This window comes from Bos indicus x Bos taurus, chromosome 16 (genome assembly GCF_003369695.1).
Source record: "Bos indicus x Bos taurus breed Angus x Brahman F1 hybrid chromosome 16, Bos_hybrid_MaternalHap_v2.0, whole genome shotgun sequence".
Taxonomy (NCBI): domain Eukaryota; kingdom Metazoa; phylum Chordata; class Mammalia; order Artiodactyla; family Bovidae; genus Bos; species Bos indicus x Bos taurus.
This window is the reverse complement of record NC_040091.1, coordinates 37,419,681-37,427,721: the sequence shown is the minus strand read 5'-3', so window position 1 is coordinate 37,427,721 and position 8,041 is coordinate 37,419,681.

Sequence of the window (8,041 nt, the reverse complement as noted above, 5' to 3'; positions counted from 1 at the left end):
CAGTTAACCACTCTGGGTCACCGTTTCTCGTTTTAAGCAAGATTTCAGAGATTAAAAGATGCAAACGTTGTCTAAGTACATGTAGATCAGAATGATTTAAATAATACCACATTTAATTTTTCCTATTTCTCTTTTCATTGCTTTGCCTTTTTAAAACCAGTTATTTTAGCTTACATATTAAAATTACATGTATGGCTTTTGGGTTTAATGTGTCACTATTTTTAAACAAATTGAAATTAAGGAGTAGACTAAAAATACTCCCCCAGGAAAAGAGTTGGAATGAGTATTTCAAGCTTAATTAATTAATTAATCAAGGTGATTAGAAGGTGAAGGGTGTTTGGAATTCTTGTAACCTCTAAGCTTTTAAACTTTAAAAACGATTTCTTAAATTTAGGTGTGTACAAACGCTTCTTTTAAAACATGGACAGATTTTCTAACATTTGGAAATTAAAAGGCCATCCAAAAAGATTGGAGGAGTCAGATTGATACAGTTTTTGAAGATAGACTAAATATGTTAAAATGCAGTTAAAGATTATGTAGCTCCAAAATAGTAGTTGGGGATCAGTACATTCTGATAGTTCAGTTTGCTGTTTACAGCATCAGCCATCTAGTGCCATCTAATAAAATGAACCACCTTGTATGATAATTTCGAGAATTGTCAGTAATCTTAATAGAGATGGAAAGTAAGGTATTTAGAAAGTTTTGCATTAACCTTGAATGAGAACCAAAGCTTGAGTGAGATTATGGTAAAAGACATTCTGTATAAAGTTATAATTTCCAATTTGCAAACTTCAAAATGTACTGTTTGTTGTTTCTTTTGGCTCTCCCTCATGGTTATTTCCCTGGTGGCTCAAATGGTAAAGAATCTGCCTGCGATGCAAGAGACTTGTGTTCCATCCCTGGGAGGGGAAGATCCCCTGGAGAAGGGAATGGCTATCCACTCTGGTTTTCTTGCCTGGAGAATTCCATGGACAGAGTTGGGCTACAGTCCTTGGGGTCTCAAAGAGCCAGACACAACTGAGCGACTTTCACTTTTCTTGATGCCTCGTTTCTTCATATAATGTAAAATAATGAATATTTTCCTTGGAGTTTATCTTCAAAGTTCTTTCTGTTGAGAGCCCTTTATATCTTGGATTGAGAGACTACAAATTGGTTTTACTGGTTCCTAGAAGTTTCATTTTATAGTAGATTTTAAGATAATTTTAAAACCAGATTTGAAGTAATTTTTTCAGCTTGTAACATAAATTAAGTTTTTACCCCAGGTATGATACAGGCCTCGGATATCTTTGAAAGTGAGGTCGCTCAGTCATGTCCAGCTCTTTGCGACCTCTTGGACTGTAGCCTGCTAGGCTCCTCCGTCCATGGGATTCTCCAGGCAAGAATACTGGAGTGGGTTGCCATTTCCTTCTCCGGGGGGTTTTCCTGACACAGGAATCAAACCCAGGTCTCGCACATTGCAGGCAGACTCTTTACGGTCTGAGCCAACAGGGGCTCCAGATATCTTTAGGTGCCCTTAAAAAATATACAACCACATTCCTTGCTGCTTTTACAAAGCAGTAGGCTGAGTTTTGTATTTTTCTTAATCCTCTGTTACCATGTGGACCATCCTTTCCACGCTCTGAACTTTATTTCGTTGATTTTGCTTTCAAAAGTGTTTAGAAATCCGAGTCACCAGCACATATACAGGTAGAGTGCCTTTTGGATTTGCTTTCTACATCTCATTTTGCTTTCTTCTAAGTTCTGTGTTAAATAAAAACATGTTGTATCATATACAGCATTTTTGTGTTTATGACTAAAGGAGACCATCTGTGACAACTTAGACTGTTACATTGGCTTCAGTTGATTCTCTGCCATAGCAACTAGAATAATCTTCTAAAAAAGAAAAATCTAATGTCTGTAGTCTGGTTAAAACTGTAAAACAGCTTCCTGTTGCACTTTGAATAAAATCGCTGTTTCTACATGAGCCTACATGGATCTGAACCCTGCTTACCTCTTACCTGACCATTAAGCTATCTTTCCTTTTATTCCACATTCCCTACACTCCAGCCAGATTGGCTTTTTTTGGAGTTTTAGAAAATCCCAGTCTCTCCTCCCATTCCTGTACCGCACTACCCAAGGCTTTCCCAAATGCTGTTCCATTTGGCTGTAACGATCTTTGCCTTGTCTGACTGGCTCTTTCTGCTTCAGGTTTTGACCTGAATGTCCCCTTAGGTGACCACCCTATCCTATACAAATAGCACCCCAGATTTCCTCCTACTTTTTTGTGTTCTTTATTATTTTCATAGCACCGTTATAACTCCTAAATTATCGGCATTTGTTTATTTTCTCTTTCTCTTTACTCAATAGTATCTCCACAATTTCAGGGGATTCATCTTTTATTTACTCAGTCAGTGTATAACAGTGTTTGAGGCCTACTGAGTACTCACATAAATATTGAAAGAAGATACTTTTCAAAGTATTGAGTTGAAACATTTCCACATCTTATATATTCTGAGATTCCTTTCTAGTATGAATTTCTGTGAACCTCGTTTGTTTCTTATTGCTAGTTGCAGCCATGGACTTGTGGGTTAGTAAATAAAAGACATTAAAAATAAGCTGAAAAGAATCAAGATGTCATTTTGTTTTTTATAAGGCCTTAAAATAGCATTTCAGCAATACTCCATAGTTTTCAGTATAAATAACATGATGCTATTAATAAATAGCATTCTTTTTTCCTTTTTTGTGTGTCTACTACATAGAAATGTTTGTTGATCAGCCATGATTAATGCACTTAATAGTAGTTGTTGAGTTGTCCAGTCATGTCCGACTCTGTGTCCCCATGGATTTCAGCACGCCAGGCCTCCCTGTGCCTCATCATATCCCAAAGTTTGCCCAAGTTCATGTCCTTTGTGTTGGTGATGTCATTCAGCCATCTCATCCTTTGACACCCTCTTCTCTGTAGGCATACAGACTAGAAAGAAGTAAAACTTTCAGACAACATGATCATCCAGGTAGAAAATCCAATGGATTCTACTTTAAAAAATGTTGCTATAACTATTAATTTTTACACTGGCCATAGTTATAGCAGATTTAAAAAAATAGATTCCATTGGATTTTCTGCCTGGATGATCATGTTGTCTGAAATTTAACTTCTTTCTAGTCTGCATGCCTTTTTTTCTTTTCTTGCCTTATTGCACTGGCTAGACCCAATATAATGTTGAATGAAAGAATGAAATTGGGTTGTTTCTGATCTTAGGGAAAAAATGTAAAGTCTCTCACCATTTAGAATGATGCTAACTTTAGGTTTTTTCGTAGGTGCGCGTTAGCAGGTTGATGAGATTCCTTTATGTTCCTAGTTTTCCAGGAGCTTTTATCAGAAATGGATAACGGATTTTCTTGCATGCATTTTCTGGGCCTATTGACATGATAATATGAATTTTCTGTATTAGATTTTTAATATGGTGTATTGCCTTGAGCAGTTAACCAATGTTATACCAATCTTGCATCCTGTTATAAATTCTACTTCAGTTCAGTTCAGTCACTCAATCGTGTCCGACTCTTGGAGACCCCATGAATTGCAGCACCAGGCCTCCCTGTCCATCACCAACTCCCGAAGTTCACTCAAACTCATGTCCATCGAGTCAGTGATGCCATCCAGCCATCTCATCCTCTGCCGTCCCCTTCTCCTCCTTTCCCCAATCCCTCCCAGCATCAGAGTCTTTTCCAATGAGTCAACTCTTTGCATGAGGTGGCCAAAGTATTGGAGTTTCAGCTTTAGCATCAGTCCTTCCAGTGAACACCCAGGACTGATCTCCTTCGGAATGGATCTCCTTGCAGTCTAAGGGACTCTCAAGAGTCTTTTCCAACAACACAGTTCAAAAGCATCAGTTCTTCGGCACTCAGCTTTCTTCACAGTCCAACTCTCCAGCCATACATGACCACTGGAAAAACCATAGCCTTGACTAGATGGACCTTTGTTGGCAAAGTAATGTCTCTGCTTTTCAATATGCTATCTAGGTTGGTCATAACTTTCCTTCCAAGGAGTAAGCATCTTTTAATTTCATGACTGCAATCACCATCTGCAGTGACTTTGGAGCCCCCCAAAATGAAGTCTGACACTGTTTCCCCATCTATTTCCCATGAAGTGATGGAACCAGATGCCATGATCTTCGTTTTCCGAATGTTGAGCTTTAAGCTAACTTTTTGACTCTCCCCTTTCAGTTTCATCAAGAGGCTTTTTAGTTCCTCTTCACTTTCTGCCGTAAGGGTGGTGTCATATGCATATCTGAGATATTACTTTGCCAACAAAGGTCCGTCTAGTCAAGGCTATGGTTTTTCTGGTGGTCATATATGGATGTGAGAGTTACTAGCTATAATTCTGCTTTATTTTTTCAGTGATTGCTTTAAAATCAGAGTATATATCTTTAACTCGTCACAGTCGACATTCATGTAGTATTATACCACTTTATATAAAAGAAACTTCCAAATATTTATTCTCCTTCTCTTCTGGCCTTTGCTGTTATTTTCAAGCATTTAACTAATACATGTTATAAACCTCACGATGTATTATTGTTATTTTTGTTTAAAAATTATTTCTTTAGAAGATTTAAATAAGAAAGTCTTATGTTTATTCATATAGATACAACTTTTCTGTACTCTTCATTCCTGTATGCAGATCCATAATTGCATCAGGCATAGTTTTCCTTCTGCCTACTATAACAGTATAGGACTACTCTTGATGAATTCTTTAAGCTTTTGCATATATAAGTAAGTATTTTGCCTTTTTTTTGTACTTGAATATACAAAAAATTTCCATTCACATTAGGCCAAATACTGGGAACAATCCCAATGTCTGTTGCTTGATGACTGGGTAAACAAGCTGTTTCATATTTATGTGGTGGAATACTAGTTGGTAATAAAAAAGAATAGACTACTATTATGTCTTCAAATATATTTTCTGTCCTCCCAGCTCTGTTCTTTTGGGGCTTCTATTACACATTTGTTAGCCAGTTGAAGTCTTCCTACAGTTCACCTGATACTCTTTTTATTTTTTAACATGGGTTTCTCCCCATTTTTGCTTTGTTTTGTATAGTTTTTATTGTTGTGCTTCAAATTCACTAATATTTGCTTCTCCAATGTCTAGCCTTCTACTAATCCCATCAAGAATATTTTTTCCAACACAGACATTGTAGTTTTCTTCTATGGATGTTCTCTGTGGAGTTTTTTATATCTTTGGTGTATCTCCTTAACTTTTTGGACATATGAAATACAGCAATGGCAACCCACTCCAGTACTCTTGCCTGGAAAATCCCATGGATGAAGGAGCCTGGTGGGCTGCAGTCCATGGGGTTGCAAAGAGTTGGACATGACTGAACAACTTCACTTTCACTTTAATGCCTTGGAGAAGGAAATGGCAACCCACTCCAGTGTTCTTGCCTGGAGAATCCCAGGGACGGCGGAGCCTTGTGGGCTGCCGTCTATGGGGTCACACAGAGTCGGACACGACTGACGCGACTTAGCAGCTGTGATAAATGTTAATGTCATTGCTGATTTTAATATCTGTATTAGTTTTGGATCAGTCGCAATTGATTAATTCTTTTCTTAAATATGATTTATATTTTCTGGCTTTGTATGCCTGGTAATCTTCAACCTGATTCAAGATGTGAATTTTATCATGTTGGATGTTACCTGTTTTTGTTTTCCTGTAAATATTTTTGAACTTTGTTCTGAGATGAAGTTAAGTTACTTGGAGATACTTTTATTTTTTTTGAGACTTATAACTTTTAAAATTTGTTAGACATGACCAGAGAAATGTTTACTAAAGACTAATTTCCTACTAGTGAGGCAAGACTCTTGAATACCAAGTCCTCTGTGAATTACAAATGTTTTGCAGTCTGACTGGGGGCAATAGTCCCTATCCTTGTCCTTTGGGGGTACTGTATACTGTGTTCCCTGATGCTTTTGGATAGTTCTTTCCCCGGCCTCACGTAGGGTCCTCACATGCATGTGCTGATCACTGCTCTGCTGCATTTTTCAGGGGATCCTTTGCTGATCTCCATCATTCCTTTCCTGTTCAGCTCTTTCCCTTCTGGTATCCTGAACTTCATCTTCTCGACCCAGGGAGTCCAGCTGGCTTTGCTTGGATTCTCCTCTCTCCCCTACCCCATGTGGTAGCCTGGGAACTCTCTTAAAGAATTAAATTGGGGCAGTCATAGGGCTTGCTTCACTTGTTTGCCATGTCTCAGGGATAACTACCCTTCATTACCTGTGTCTGGAAAGTCATTGTTTCATACATTGTTTGTTTGTGGTTGTCTTAGGAGAGAACATAAATTCAATCCTTCTTCCTCCATTTTGGTCAACAGTGCAAGTCTCAGCAGTGTTTTAAATGCTGTATGTATATTAACTAATTTAAACCTTTCAACATTGTAGAGTGCATTCAACTGTTATTCCTGTTTTGTAGACGAGAACGCTGAGGCACCAAGAGATTGTGATTTACCCAAACTTGCATAGCTTCTTGTGTGTATGTGCTAAGTTGCTTCAGTCGTGTTCAACTCTTTGTGACCCTATGAACCATCGCTCACCAGGCTTCTCTTGTCCGTGAGATCCTCCTGGCAAGAATACTGGCGTGGGTTGCCATACCCTCCCCCAGGGGATCTTTCTGACTCAGGGATGGAACCAGCATCTCTGAGGTCTCCTGCATTGGCGGGCAGGTTCTAAACCACGAGGGCCATCTGGGAAGCCTTGCTTGGTTTGTTGATGATAGAGTTAAGACTTAAACTCAGACAATATGTCTCTAGAATCTATTTTCTTACCTACCTTGTCATTCTGATTTTATAGTATTCCTCAGTTATAAAGAACTGTGGCATACATCTCATTAAATTGTTATGTAGCTTATATGAGCAGAATGTGAATGACTGAGAGTTCTTAATCCCATGTTATTTGCATTTTCAGAATATGCTTATTCATCCAGAGGAATCTTTAGTAAAGGAAATATCATGTATACTGACAAAGAGAAATGAGAAATGTTTGTGGAGTGCAACAAGCACTTTTTAGTCATTAACTCTCCCAATTTCACTCAATCTTGGAATTTTCTGGCTTCCTTTCCCTTAGCCAGTCTTGATTTTTGCCAACTTCTCCCATTTCATTCTTTCAGTTGTTACAGATGACGTAACAGCTTCTCTATCCTTTTTTTTTTTTTTAAACCTTTGTATTCATGGCATCAGGTACTAGGAAAGATGGTAGTTATCTGTATGCAAAAGACTTAAATATGAAGTGCTATAAGTAATTTAATGGCTTGCATTTTCCTTTAGGAAGCATTCAGAGTTCTTTCCATTGGTTTTGGGTTCTTATTATTACTTTGTGTTAGAACTGTTGTCTCTCTCCAAGTGTATAATGGTTAGGCAGCTAGGAGAGCTAATGTGGGAAAGTATCCTTTTATGGCTACATTACTGTTGTTGTTCAGTTGCTAAGTCCAACTCTTTGCAACCCCATGGACTGGTAGCCCGCCTGGCTCTTCTGTCCATGGGATTCCTCAGGCAAGAATACTGGAGTAGGTAGCCATTTCCTTCTCCAGGAGATCTTCCTGGACTAGGGATCGAACCTGCGTCTCCTGTATTACAAGCAGATTCTTTACCACTGACCCACCAGGGAAGCTCCAAATCAAAGCATGCAGGTGGCCAATTGGAAGAGCCAAAGAAGGGCCAGAGGGCAAAAAATATGTTGCAGACAACATATTCACTATGAAGTGAATACCTAGCACAAAGGCAGTTGAGTCTTGAAAACATGATGTCCTGACTTTGGAATGTCTTTTCTATTTGCATTTGAATACAGCTGTTTTTTGATTTCAGAATTCCTTACCTTAAAATAAGAAATCAATGTTGAATCTAATAAGATACTGGAAAACTGAATTTCTCCTTCCTTTTCCATATGTTCTCTTCACTGGAATATTTTAAATATGTTTCTCAATGAAAAAGCTATTCTTTTTCATTACACTACCACTGCAAGCATTTTTGCAAAATGAAAATGCATTGAAAGCATTAACTAGAACTTCTGAGCAAAATAG